Source organism: Bidens hawaiensis, unplaced genomic scaffold (assembly GCF_021521415.1).
Source record: "Bidens hawaiensis isolate Kalapana, Puna unplaced genomic scaffold, B.hawaiensis_p1.1 tig00043870_1, whole genome shotgun sequence".
Lineage (NCBI taxonomy): Eukaryota > Viridiplantae > Streptophyta > Magnoliopsida > Asterales > Asteraceae > Bidens > Bidens hawaiensis.
The window spans coordinates 1-13,389 of record NW_027497778.1 but is presented as its reverse complement, the minus strand read 5'-3'; the positions used below and the strand labels follow the sequence as shown (position 1 = coordinate 13,389).

The window sequence follows — 13,389 nt, the reverse complement described above, 5'->3', positions numbered from 1 at the left end:
ATTAACAACCACACAAGGCTGAGCTCGAATCCTTCATTGTCAATATCCACCCAAAGTGCTACAAGTGTATTATTCACCCAAGATACGTGTGATATTATTCACTAATAAAGTGAGAATCGAACATGAGTCTTCATTAAAAAAACCCAAGCCTCCAACATTACGTGCGGATTTATAGGAGATTATTTATTTTATACTTTCTAATTTACATACATAATATAATATAAATTAATAATCGTCAAGTGTAGACAAATTCTAGAAACACACTGAGTACGAGATTGTGTCAAAATTCGGATTTAGCGAAGTCAAAGTTTCAGTCAAAGTAAACACAGATGATAAATTAAGGATGTCACTCGACTCAGAAAGTATTAATAAAATAATTCTGGCCCAACTGAAAATCATAAATGCGCCAAAAATTATATTATGTTGTAAAATTGTAATAGAGGTGTAACATTTGTATACATGCATGCATAATAAATTAATAATACTAGTAACTTAATTAGTACCATTAATTTGGTTTCTTTGAATCAGAGAATGAGTGAATTTATCAATCTAAAATAACTTACTGTAATCCAATTCAAATATGCTAAGGTTCAGGTTAACCTTTCAAAAGCATTAAATGAAATACATTTTTTGGTTCCTTTTACAACACAAACAAAATAGTTTATCTACATAAAAAATCAACATTTTCTATAGTAATTTTTTTATTCTTCATTTTTTTATATAATAAGAAGAAGTAAATTCTTTATACTCGGATCTTTTGAGAAAATTAAAATAAGTTCAAGCAACTAAGTCTTTGGTATAATCAGTATAAGAGCATCCACAAAAACAAACCGCCACATAATAGCCTCATCATTTTTCAAACTTTTTTCAAAAATTCAAACTTTTTCTGCAACAACAAACTTTCACAAAATTTATTAAAATATACTATAATTATATATATATAATATATGTATATATGCATGTGAGAGAAAGAAATGTGGTGGCTCCACAAACATGCCACCTTGCAAGTTTGTTGCAAGTTTGCATTCACAAACTCGACCTCTACAAACTTGCTCCACAACAAGGGAAGTTTGTCATCCAAGTCCATTTCTTTGCCATCTAGATCCAAACCTAGAAAATTGGAGTTTGTTGTGGATGCTCTAATACCAATAATGGTACTTGAAGACAAAAAGGAGTTTAAAAAGTGGTTGGTAACATGCGTGGAGTTTGAACGGTTAAACACTTTGTCCTTGTTTTACTTACATATTCTGGCTTTCAAAACAGGTTAACACTTAACAGAAAAAAAACAAAAAAAAACAAATAGGAAATATAAAGAAGATAGTATTCTAGTTAACAGTTAACGAAAATAATCAATTAGGACACTAGACGATGATAGAAAATCGATAATCAGGACATCAGGAATTCGAGTTTTGAAATATAGATTACATACAATGGAAACACCCAAAGTTGATGGATTAGCTTAAAAGTTTAACACACAAAATAGATTAGGTTAACACTTAACAAAATTATAGAACATTTATATTGAGTATTCGAGTTTTGATTCATACCTTGATTGAATTAGAACGTGAATGTTGATTACAATATGCTATGGTAATTTCGTTGATTCAATTTAGAATGAAGAATCGTTAAGCATGAACTATCATTTTCATGTCCAAAGAACAATTTTGAGTATGAATGTAGCTTTGTTTCACACGCAAAGAATTGAAATTGCGAAGCAAAATGACTTGCTTTTATTAGGCATTGCAGCATTGGAAATGAATTGTCAGTAGTCGTCTCTTCATCATCTATTTTAGTTTTCTCATGCGGCTCCTAGCATTGGGCGAGGAATCACCGACTTGTTGTTTCTATTCACGCACACTCGATCTCAAATCCTAGTTATTATATGCTCCTAGCGTGTCGACCAAAAGTAAAGTTGGAAATTCTTTTTGGTTCAACACATTATGTAAAATGGGATTCTAAGAGCATTTGCGTCAACTTCTCTATCTTTATATCTATAATTACACTATAAAACTACATTTTATCTCTCACATACAATTAAATAATACATTTTTATATTTTTATAATTATATTTACTCTCTCCTCCACTCAAAACCACTTTAAAATATATTAAAAAATATATAAATGATGAACATTGTTCCTTCAAATTTACTTAAAATTTACACATCTCTTTAAATTTTATCTTTTCTCTACTCACAACCACTTATCATTCTTCAAAATTTTTTAGAGATTTTTCTCACAAAACTTTTAGATAAGCTGCTGAGAATGCTCTAATCTTTTTACAACATAAAAAGCTTGTATAGTTGGTAGTTGATGACCTTTCAACTTAACATGCAACAGATTCTGATATAACATATAACAATATTTAATTTGTATCTAGTCTAGCTAGTTTCTAAACTTAAAATCAAACCTTGATACACAAACAATTATATATTGTTAAGTGCTTAGGTATCAATTACCTTAAGTTAATTCCCAAAGTTACATTGCCTGATATAAAAAGGAAAAATCATGTAAAGTTCATTTACACAAAAGACCAAAAAGAGGTTCAAGAATAGTATATACATGGCTCCATCAATCGAGCCTTCGTACATGTCTGTGAGGACGCGACTCCTAAAACCCCAAAGGTTCCCAGGTCTCCAAAATTACAAAAGTTTTGGACTATTGTAAGTTACATCCCTCCTAAAATTGTTTTGATTATTTCGTGACTTCTGATTTGGCTTTTGAGTAAAGCTTGGTTATCTAAAATAGTTTAATGCCAATTAAATTACCGAACGTATTCTTACTAGGATAAGAATGTGACTAATGAAGCGAACACCCATCCTTTACTCACATATAAACAGTTGAACGTATTCTTCTTGCTTACGTGACGTAAACCACAAGCGGTTACCTAAAATAATTTAATGCCAATATAATCACCGAACATATTTTACTAGGATAAGACCTTGATCAATGAAGCACATCGTTCCACGTTGAGCCTTTTCTTCCTACTTGAGTGACGAAACCATAGGCAGACCCAAGCTAGTACAGTGGATTGGCTCGGTTGTCCCTTGTGAAAAAAAAATTAGTACTATATATGTGTTAAAATTTCAATCATTCCCATAAAATTTTAACACTGTCCCTTATATAAAACATTTCGGGATTCATTACTAATGTAACCCCGTTGCAAAATGAGTACCAAATTTCATATTCATTTAAACAATTTCCAAATTTAAGTTATATTGTTTTATTGGGTCAGTCTAATTTGGTCCCAACACACACCTATAAATACCTCTACCCCATTATGCATGTTATCAATACCTGTAGCTCCCTCTATATTAATAACAACACCTCATGTTGCTCGCTGGAGACGACTCAACCGCTCAGCCACCACCGCAACGTCATCAGTCCGTCGACTACTTCCTACCGATGCAATACAAGTGTGACGTGTGCGACAAAAGTTTCCCTACATACCAAGCACTAGGTGGCCACAAATCAAGTCACAGGAAAAACACACCACCCGATGACCACCCGGCCACCACCTTTGATTTTAAGAGCAATGGAGTTAAGGGTCATGAGTGTTCTGTCTGCCATAGGTCTTTCGCAACTGGTCAGGCACTCGGTGGCCATAAACGGCGTCATTACGATGGTAGCAATCCGAGAAGTGGAACTCATGCCGTTCATGGTCAACCGCGAGACTTTGACTTGAACCTTCCCGCCTGTCCTGAATAAGTATAGCCGGTGACATGACCAAGTAGTTGCATGTATTGACTGTTTGAATAAATGAATAATAATATTGTTATATTTCATTTCATGCAACTTTAATAAGATTTGAACTAAAATAGTAAGTTGCAAACAGCATGCACGTCACCTTAATAACTTAGAAATTAATTTCACACCTACAAAATTAGAAATATGACCAAAAAAAAACAACAACAACAATAATAATAATAATAATAATAATAATAATAATAATAATAATAATAATAATAATAATAATAATGTTCCTACTTCTAACCATGATGAAATGTACAAATTTTTAAGGATTTTTCTTGTGTTATGAGATTCGGTATGATGTTTCAAGATCTCATGATAGATCAAATACTCTAAAACCAGTTTGGGTGTATAGGATATAACATTCATAGGGAATTCATCAGTGTAACGAACTCGTATAAACTCACAAGATATCAACACAGATATATAAATAAACCCTGATCGGGCTCAATCAAGAAGACGAGACGAGAGTTTACAAATAGGCTGAATAATGAATGACTCTTCTCCCTTCTTTATAATCTCCATATCGCCAACGGATCCTCTATCGAGTTAGATTAGACATTAGACTTGTGTGTCTTGTAGAGACAAAGTGAGATTACTCTGCGCATCAAGGTTATGCTCCATGCTCCAGTTAAGCCCAAAAGCAACACAGCTACTAGACCAACTCCAAGAGCAAAACTTAGAACTAAACACAGCTACTAGACCAACTCCAAGAAATGGGTAACCTCAATGGTATTAGGGGTGTTCTTCGGGTTCGTTTTTCGGGTTTCGGGTTTTTCGGGTCGGGTTGATCAGGTTTCAAAGTTTTAAATCTTGACCCGAAACCCAACCCGAATCTCTCACGGATTTTTCATGCTCGGGTAATTCGGGTTCAGGTTTTTTCGGGTTGGGTTAATCGGGTTTCGAGTATCCTAGAAAACAAAAGAAAAAAAAATAAAAAATTAAAACCTACGATGCTAAAATTAAAACAACATACTATTATTTGCTCGTAAGCAAATAATCAATTAATAAAATAACATAACTTGATAAAACAATCCAAAAAAGAGTAAAACTAACTCGAACCATAATCGTCTTCAATCGGGCGTGATTTGGTTGTTCGATTACAGTTGCTATTAGTAACAAATGGAAAACATAAACTATCAATAAACAATCGATCAATAATAGTTGTGATGACAACAATCGATTAGGACCAGATTCTGATAACGTTAGTCGCTAATACTAAGCCTATTATACATAAATATATATTTAATTTCAAAACTAAAAGTTTATTCGGGTTGACCCAAAACTTATAAATCAAACCCGAGAACCAACCCAAATTATTTCGGTTCGGGTTTGGGTTGATCTTTTCTCGAGTTAAGGTTTTTCGGGTCGGGTTAGTTCGGGTTCGGGTACGTGTTTTCTCGGTTTGGGTTTCGGGTAAAAGTGACAGTCCTAAATAGTATAGTCGCAAAAAGAAACTTTTTGGACGAAAATCGCATAACTGAGCAAATCACAAGGAAGATTTTGGCATTGTACTCTTTTTTTAACTTAACTGTATGATTGGTCCCTGTGGTTTGCATATATTGCATGTTTGATCCTCAAACTTAACTTATTGCAAACTTGATCCTAATAGTTTTAAACTTATTACCAATGTGGTTCATATGCATGAATTTGTAACCACGGTAGTCCATACCCGCTAACACTGTTAAACTTTTCAGTTAAGTCTGTGTAAAATGACCAAACTACCCTTAATAAGAATCAAAAAATTAATATGTTGTGAGCCCACTTAAAACAATTAAGAGCACATTTGAGATTGAGTTTAAAAATTGTTTGTTGGTCTTTTCCCATCCCCAATTGGTCCATATAAGACCTTCCAATTGGCCCATATAAGAGCTTGCTACATATTGATTTTACCATGAAACACTTTCAAATATGTTTCATTTAAGGATATCAGGTAAGCAGACAACAATCAGCGTCGAATTTCATGTAATAGGATATAACTATACTCGAAGAAGTTGGAAATAGTCAAAAGGTAAGTTTCTAGTTTGAAAGGTAAGGAACGACCCGTGAGTAAAAAGTATGTATTGAGTCATTACATTAAAAATTTAACGAGTAAGCTCTTATAAACATCTCTTTGTCACATGTTTAGACAACTTTAACCAATTGTAATCTTCTTTCTCACTAAAACAATATACATTTTTACGAATTTGAATCTTCATTTACTGTGAATCGCGTACACCACTTCAAGAGGAGACGTTCAACGTTTGCATCCATACGTGTGCCAACACCGCCCCATACCAACATGTGGGCAAGATCCGCCATCGATGAACCTGTTACCTCATAAACTGTTTCAAAACCTATTCTTCTATGAAACTTCACAAGCTGCAAGTTCCAAACCAAAATCATTCAACATTTTTTTAGATAACCTAAACAGATTTCTTTATCATTTATTATATATTAAACATTTTATTAGAGTTGACATATTCAAAACGCTTTTAATCATGAGCAAAACATAATAAAACAAACCCATCAAATTCTTTAATCACTCTAACACATTTTCCCACAAGGTATTTAATAACAAAAAAATCGTGTCAAGTTGACAGGTTTTAATGTTTTGAGTTAGGGGTTGAACAGTGGTGAAGCTTGGACTAAGACACCAAAAATGTATACAAAATTTCACAAACAAAGGGGGCGGGGCTCAAAATTTCGGCCGAAAACAACGTATAAAAAAATTTTCACCCGAAAAGGGCTAAATTTATACTACGTATAAAAAATTTTGTTCGAAAACGTCTAAATTTTACACTATGTATAAAAAATTTTCGGCCGAAAACTGCTAAATTTACACTACGTATAAAAAGTTTCTGACGAAAACTGCTAAATTTACACTACGTATAAAAAATTTCGGACGAAAACGGATAACTTTACACTACTACGTAAAAAAACAGGGGGGCTGGGGCCACCCCTAGCCCTAAGCATCCTTCGCCCTTGGTTGAACTGATTAACCAGAAAATTATATTTATCCATGCAATGACATCAAATTGTCAACCCAACACAGGCACATTTAAAATCGTGTAACCCAAACGCGACTAATATAACCTAATTATCCAAATGACTAGACTAGACTTGTATTGTTAAACGGGTTAAACACGTCATATATTCAATTTAACTAAATTCGTTAAACAAATCAACCCGAACTTAAAAAACCAAAACCTTGGCATGGTAAACATCCGAATCGTTAATCGCAAGCAACTCAGACGTTTTACACTCGCAATCATACCCATATCGAATCATCACAGCTCCAATAAACAACCCGATTCCAAATACGGATCTATCCATACCCAATGTCTCCCGGGTCAACTTAATCGAATCCAAATGCAAAATCTTGCCTTTGTTCCACCACACACGTATCATTCCTTCGGCTTTTCCGAGGACTGTGTTTGTTTTCAAACTCTTTGCGGTTATTCTGAAGAAGGGGCCCACGGTTTGGAGTTGGAGGTCGAGGTTTTGTGCTTTTGAGGATTCTAGGATGTCGGACATGGAGGGGTTTTGGATGGTTTGGTTGTTGTTATGTTGTTGGAAGTTTATTATGTGGGTTTTGAGTTTGAGTGGATTTGGTGTGAAGGATTTGGATATTGGAGATGATTTCATGGTGAAGTGGGTTGAGGATATGATGAATGGAAAATATGGCCAGAAATAAGGTAAAGGTTTTTCAAAATAATAATAATAATAATAATAATAATAATAATAATAATAATAATAATCGGAAATCATAAAAAATAAATAAATATGTATTATAATTAGAGAAAATTCCAATTTGCCTCCCTGAAATATATCATCGGGAGACGAAATAGCCACTGAAAATGAAATTGCGCATTTTGGACGTCTGTGATATTTGGACGGGGCAATCTGTGCCCTTCCGTCAGTTGACTGTTAGTTGACTGACCAAAAACGGTTGAAATGACCATTTTACCCCTAAGCCTATAATTAATTTTAAAACTTATCGTGTAGCGGGTGGGGTTCGAACCGGCGACGTCTTGGTTAACAACAAACAAAACAAACTATTTGAACTAAACTAATGTTTGTTATATCTATACAACATGAAATATATATTCTTCACTTGGTTAAGGACTTCCACATCATCATCATCGTCATTTCCCTGTCTTCATCATCTAATCAACAAACATTAATAAACAACAAATCATAACTCAAATTCACCTACTCCACTTCATGATTATAACATCATACGAATGCACCGAATTCATCACACTAGCTAACCCTAACTCACAAAATCCACAACAAAACTCAATCAAATCACATCAATTACATAACAATTGTTAGATTAATGAACAGTTATGAAATTTACTGTCCCTGGGTTCGGAACCGGCGTGCCGCCTTCAATTGCGGTGGCGCCACCGAACAATATCAGCCTTGGACCGTGCGACTTCGTCGGGGCAACAGCGGTTAACGTGTGAGCACACCGTAGACCCAGCGAGTCATCCTCCCTGTCCCATAAACTGGGTGGTTCGGATGATGAATGTCGTAATAATAATAATTTGCCAGATGGGTTTCTTGATCCTTTGCCGGAGAAGAACGCGTCGCCGCGTATGGTGGTTCATGGTTGCAAGAATTTTTGAAAGGCTGGTGATGAGGGGTCTGCTGCTAATTGGGATACATATACTGGTCAGTGTGTTGTGATAATAATAATAATAATAATAATAATAATAATAATAATAATAATAATAATAATAATATGATTATAGAGATTTGAAGGAGAAATAACGAACCTGAGAAAAAGAAGAGCTATGTGTGTGATGTTCTTCGTATGGTACGTCTTTGATATGGCACAAGGTATAAGTTGAGTAGTATTTATTTATTATTATTAGTATTATCTATTATTATATTATTATTATTACTATTATTATTATATTTATTATTTATTAGAAGAAGATTACTAAAATGCCCTTAATATGTTGATATTATTACTGAAATACCAACAGTCAACTGACGGTCAACTAACGGTGGGAGTCATAAAAACCCGCCGGAGAAACACAGGTATGCAACATGCGCAAATTCTTTTTCAGTGGTCAATCCATCTCCCGACGATATAACCCAGGGACGCAAATTGGAATTTTCTCATAATTATAATAAAAATTATTATAGAACTACAAAATTCACAAGTATATTGAAAAGAAGAAATAATAACTAAAATAAAGTAGTACGAATAAAAATATTCATCAAAAATAAAGTTATATAAAAAAACATGATAAAATAGAAACAAAACAAATTAAGTATTAATGTAAAACATCAAGATGAGGTAGGATTTATAATGATGATGACATATTTAGTTATAAGGATCATTGTTTTTTTAACAATAAGTGTGGTATATAAAAAATGTGGGTGGGTCACTTAGAGATGGCCAAAAAAACCGGTTGGGGAACCGGTTTACCGGTTTAAACCGGAAACCGGTTTTTACGAAAACCGGTTAAAAACCGGTTTGACCGGTTTACAAACCGCCGGTTCGTCTTTCGGTTACAAGTTCTAGATCCAAAACCGGTTAACGAACCGGTTAATGGAAAAACCGGTTTTTTTTTATTAACCGGTTATGGAAAAACCGGTTAACCGGTTTATAAAAAAACCGGTTTTTGACCGTTGTGGAAAAACCGGTTAACCGGTTTCTCCATAACCGGTTAACCGGTTAAAAACCGGTTTTTGAACGTTGTATAACGGCTATATGCCCTTTTTTTTTGTTTTTGGACCGTTTTTTTTTTTTTACCATTTTACCCCCACAAACATCTATATATAGTTTAGGTTGGGTATTGGTTAGATCACACTCGATTATACAACTCCAAACGCTCTAAACGTTTATTTCATACGCGATTATTTTGTTATCTCACGCTCAATTATACCACATTACCACTCCATACGCTCTTATTTCGTAGTCGTTTATTTCATACTCGAGTATACCACTCTTATTTCGTAGTCGATTATCATGGCCTCCCAAAGTGCTGCTTCATCCGCCAATATGGGTGCCTCGAACACGGGAGAAACGGTCGTTCGGGTCATCCCCACGAAACGAAACCATGATGTTTGGCAACATTTCGACCTATGCGAAATGTCTAACGGTAGCCAAAAAGCTCGATGCAAACATTGTTTGAAGTTTTATGACCCGGTCACTTAACTCTTACCCCCAGGTTTGCTATAGACTGTTTTTTGGTGTAACCGTGCAACAATAATTGGGTTGAACACTTCCTAGGATAAAACAAACCCATAAACTTCTTCAGCCAAATCACACTTATATGTTCAGTTCTCTTCTCATCCACAATTAAGAAACATTAAATGTGTTGACATTATTTAAGTCTTTTGATCCATATGTATTATGTAAATGAACGGCGATGGATTTACAAAAGATAATGCAACCACCTTGATAGGTACTCATTAACCTTGATGAGGTTTGCCTTAACATTGTAACGATTCTCCCACCTAGGTAAAACCAATATTTGAACTCGACGTGTACACTTGAATGAATGAATGACCCCTGAGGAAATCTTCACTAATCACTAATGTAACAACAAAACAAATTTGCAATGTCTCAATTGCTAAATCAAACAATACTAAGATCTTAGTTTTGAATGGTGGTCGTGAACCTCATCAACAAACAAGAGTCACTGGACCAAGAGTGACACCATAGATAAATCTCTATTGTTCGTCTATAAAAAAAAAAAAGAAATTTGGTTATGAAAAATATTCTTAATCATATATCATCAAAGCATTTGATTGTGAATGAGAAAATATACGGAGTAAAGTATAGCGGGTGTTCTTTTTTTTAGTATAATACCATGTGGATGGACAATAAGTCAATAACTTTTACAATTTACTTATATGCACAAATGAACATGAACTTTGATATGTATGTAGTTGAAATATCAAAAAGCAGTGAAGATTAAAGAAACAACAGCGTTTGTAGTCCAACGGTTAGGATAATTGCCTTCCAAGTAGAGGTGCACAAATCGGTTTTTTTTAAAAAACCGGTTCGGTTAATAACCGGACCGGTTTTTCTTGGCGTGGAAAAAAACCGGTTTTTAAATAACCGGACCGGTTTATTAACCGGTTTTTTTGGTGCAAAACTCGGACCGGTCTAACCGGTTAGGACCGGTTTAGAAACCGGTTAGGACCGGTTTAGAAACCGGTTAGAACCGGTTAATAACCGGTTAACCGGTTTTTTTTTTTAAAATAACCGGTTAATAACCGGTTTTTTTCATAATAACCGGTTTTAAAAAAAACCGGTTTTTCCATTAACCGGTTTTGGATCTAGAACTTGTAACCGAAAGACGAACCGGCGGTTTGTAAACCGGTCAAACCGGTTTTTAAAAAACCGGTTTTCGTAAAAACCGGTTTCCGGTTTAAACCGGTAAACCGGTTCCCCAACCGGTTTTTTTGGCCATCTCTACTTCCAAGCAATAGACCCGGGTTCGACTCCCGGCAAGCGCAGTTGTTTTTCGTTCGAATATTATTTTTGTTCCTTACTTTTTTACAATGAAATGATGTGAGTTTAAAAAAATAAACCGTAAAGTGGTGCATTTCGAGAATTGAACTCGGGACCTCTCGCACCCTAAGCGAGAATCATACCACTAGACCAAATGCCCGGTTATATTTTACGTGTATCCATTTCAAGCTACGTTCTAAAATAACTGTACAGCATAGATTATTTTTTAATCTGAATCGTGAGGAATCCAATAGCCTTAGAAAAGGTTTATGCATAGAGGAATTCACCAAAACAAACGTACTTGTCAAGTTTATTTAAGCAAAAATTCAATTTTGGTTTTCACTTATAAACATTGATCAATTACACGAATGAGAACTTGACAACTAGTATCTTTGGGCACCTAGTGCAAACAAGGACCACTAAAGCGAGGCGTATGCCTCTTTGGGAGTAAAACGCTGGTGGGTTCAACTCTTTAGTAGAAAAACGCAAAATGGGACCCGCAAGTGAAAATGTTAAATGTTAAATGTTAAGCGAATGGTGTTAAAAGACTTTGTTGAAACGGATATATTTAATAGCATATGTTTATGTATAGATCATGAATCATTTTAATAATGTTATAAAGAATTTTCTTTTTTTATTAAATAAAAAATAGAACTCTCCTGAACTCCACACAAGGGTTATGTGATCTGTTTGGGTTTGGCTGCTGATGGCTACGCTTTGTGCACAACGCTTGTGTGATATGTCTTAACTCTTTAAGGTTCGTCTTAAGAATATAAACTACTTGCTTCTAATCCCTTTGGGTTTTGGTGGTCCTTGTGTGCACTCGGTGCCCAAAGATATCGGTGTCATTTTCTAGTTCATTTAATTGGTCAGTGTTTATAAGTAAAAAACCAAAATTCAATTATTGTTTTAGTGAAATTTTCTTAAATATAAATAGTGTCAGAATGTGAGTTGATTTAGGTATTCAGTCCTTGGAATGCAAAACTTGTTTGAATGAGTTATATAACCATACAAATGAACCAGTATACTAAATAATTTCCAACATCTTCTATGCAACTGATAAATATTTCAATATTTGGCATCATATAAAATATTTTAAAGATTGTTGGATCCTCTTTCATGCAATGATGTAGGATTGGTACAAAATTTTTTTTTTTTTTTTAAATATATATGATGCAAACAAGTGCGAGAGGGATGATGGAATTACCAGCACATATAAGAGTCGATTTTAGAGTTTGGGAGTTGGGACCTCATTTTGGTAATAATAGTGCAGTTTTCACCAATTTGAAGTTGGTGCCTAAACAAAAGCTTCCATAACCAGGAGTTGTATTTCTTTGCCAGATATGTTTATTGTTTCGCATACAATACTATCGCTGTAGTAGAGATAGAGTTGGTCTTAAAGATTTTAAACAATGTTGATGTGAAAAACGTTATATTTAACCGACTTAGTTTTGCTATCCAAATTATGCAACCGGTGCAGCTGTTGCCCATTTGCCTTCTCTACCAATTAAAGATACCTTTAATGAATGAAATATGATAGACACTTAATAAAAATTATTAAATATTTTAAAAACTGAGGCATTACTCACAGGTCCCATAACCCACAAGATCGAAACTGAGAAAGACTTCTGCAATTATCCTTTTTAACTTATACCTGTTTTAAGAAGTTTATGTAATATATGTTTAAGTTCAAAATTACCAAGTTGGGCATTTGGTCTAGTGGTATGATTCTCGCTTCGGGTGCGAGAGGTCCCGAGTTCGATTCTCGGAATGCCCCAGGTAGATTTTTATAATTCTATAGTTCGTTTTGGACATAACAAGCTTATATATACGACATACCTACACAAGCTTGTTCAGTTATGGGCAATGGGCATTTTTGTATAAATAGACATATATTACAAAAATGCATAATGACTCATTCCGTTCAAAGCCCTCAAACATTAGTTTGAAATTCGCAAAAATGTATAATGCCGTTAAGTCATTTTTAACGGGGGGGCAACTTTTTTTAAATTTAGGACCGCCAATGACGATAAAATGAACATGCATTATTATCGGCTAATACCATTCAATATAGATTATTAAAATCCAATAAACCTATAAATAGTAAGCCGGTTTAAACAAAATTATAAACATCTAATATAAATATTAATCCCACATATAAACTAAAAAAATAAATTAAG

General features: G+C 34.3%; 2 non-coding genes and 1 pseudogene across 2 annotated transcripts; 2 read left to right on the top strand and 1 right to left on the bottom strand.

Moving 5' to 3' along the window:
- Positions 1–3,327: 3,327 nt before the first annotated feature.
- Positions 3,328–3,705, top strand: LOC143594554 (zinc finger protein ZAT6 pseudogene; annotated as a pseudogene).
- Positions 3,706–11,296: 7,591 nt separating this feature from the next.
- On the bottom strand, positions 11,297–11,369 carry TRNAP-AGG (transfer RNA proline (anticodon AGG)). The gene has a single exon. It is a non-coding gene; the product is annotated as a tRNA-Pro (tRNA).
- A 1,545-nt stretch (positions 11,370–12,914) lies between these two features.
- TRNAP-CGG (transfer RNA proline (anticodon CGG)) lies at positions 12,915–12,986 on the top strand. Its single transcript has one exon. It is a non-coding gene; the product is annotated as a tRNA-Pro (tRNA).
- The last annotated feature ends 403 nt before the right edge of the window (positions 12,987–13,389 follow it).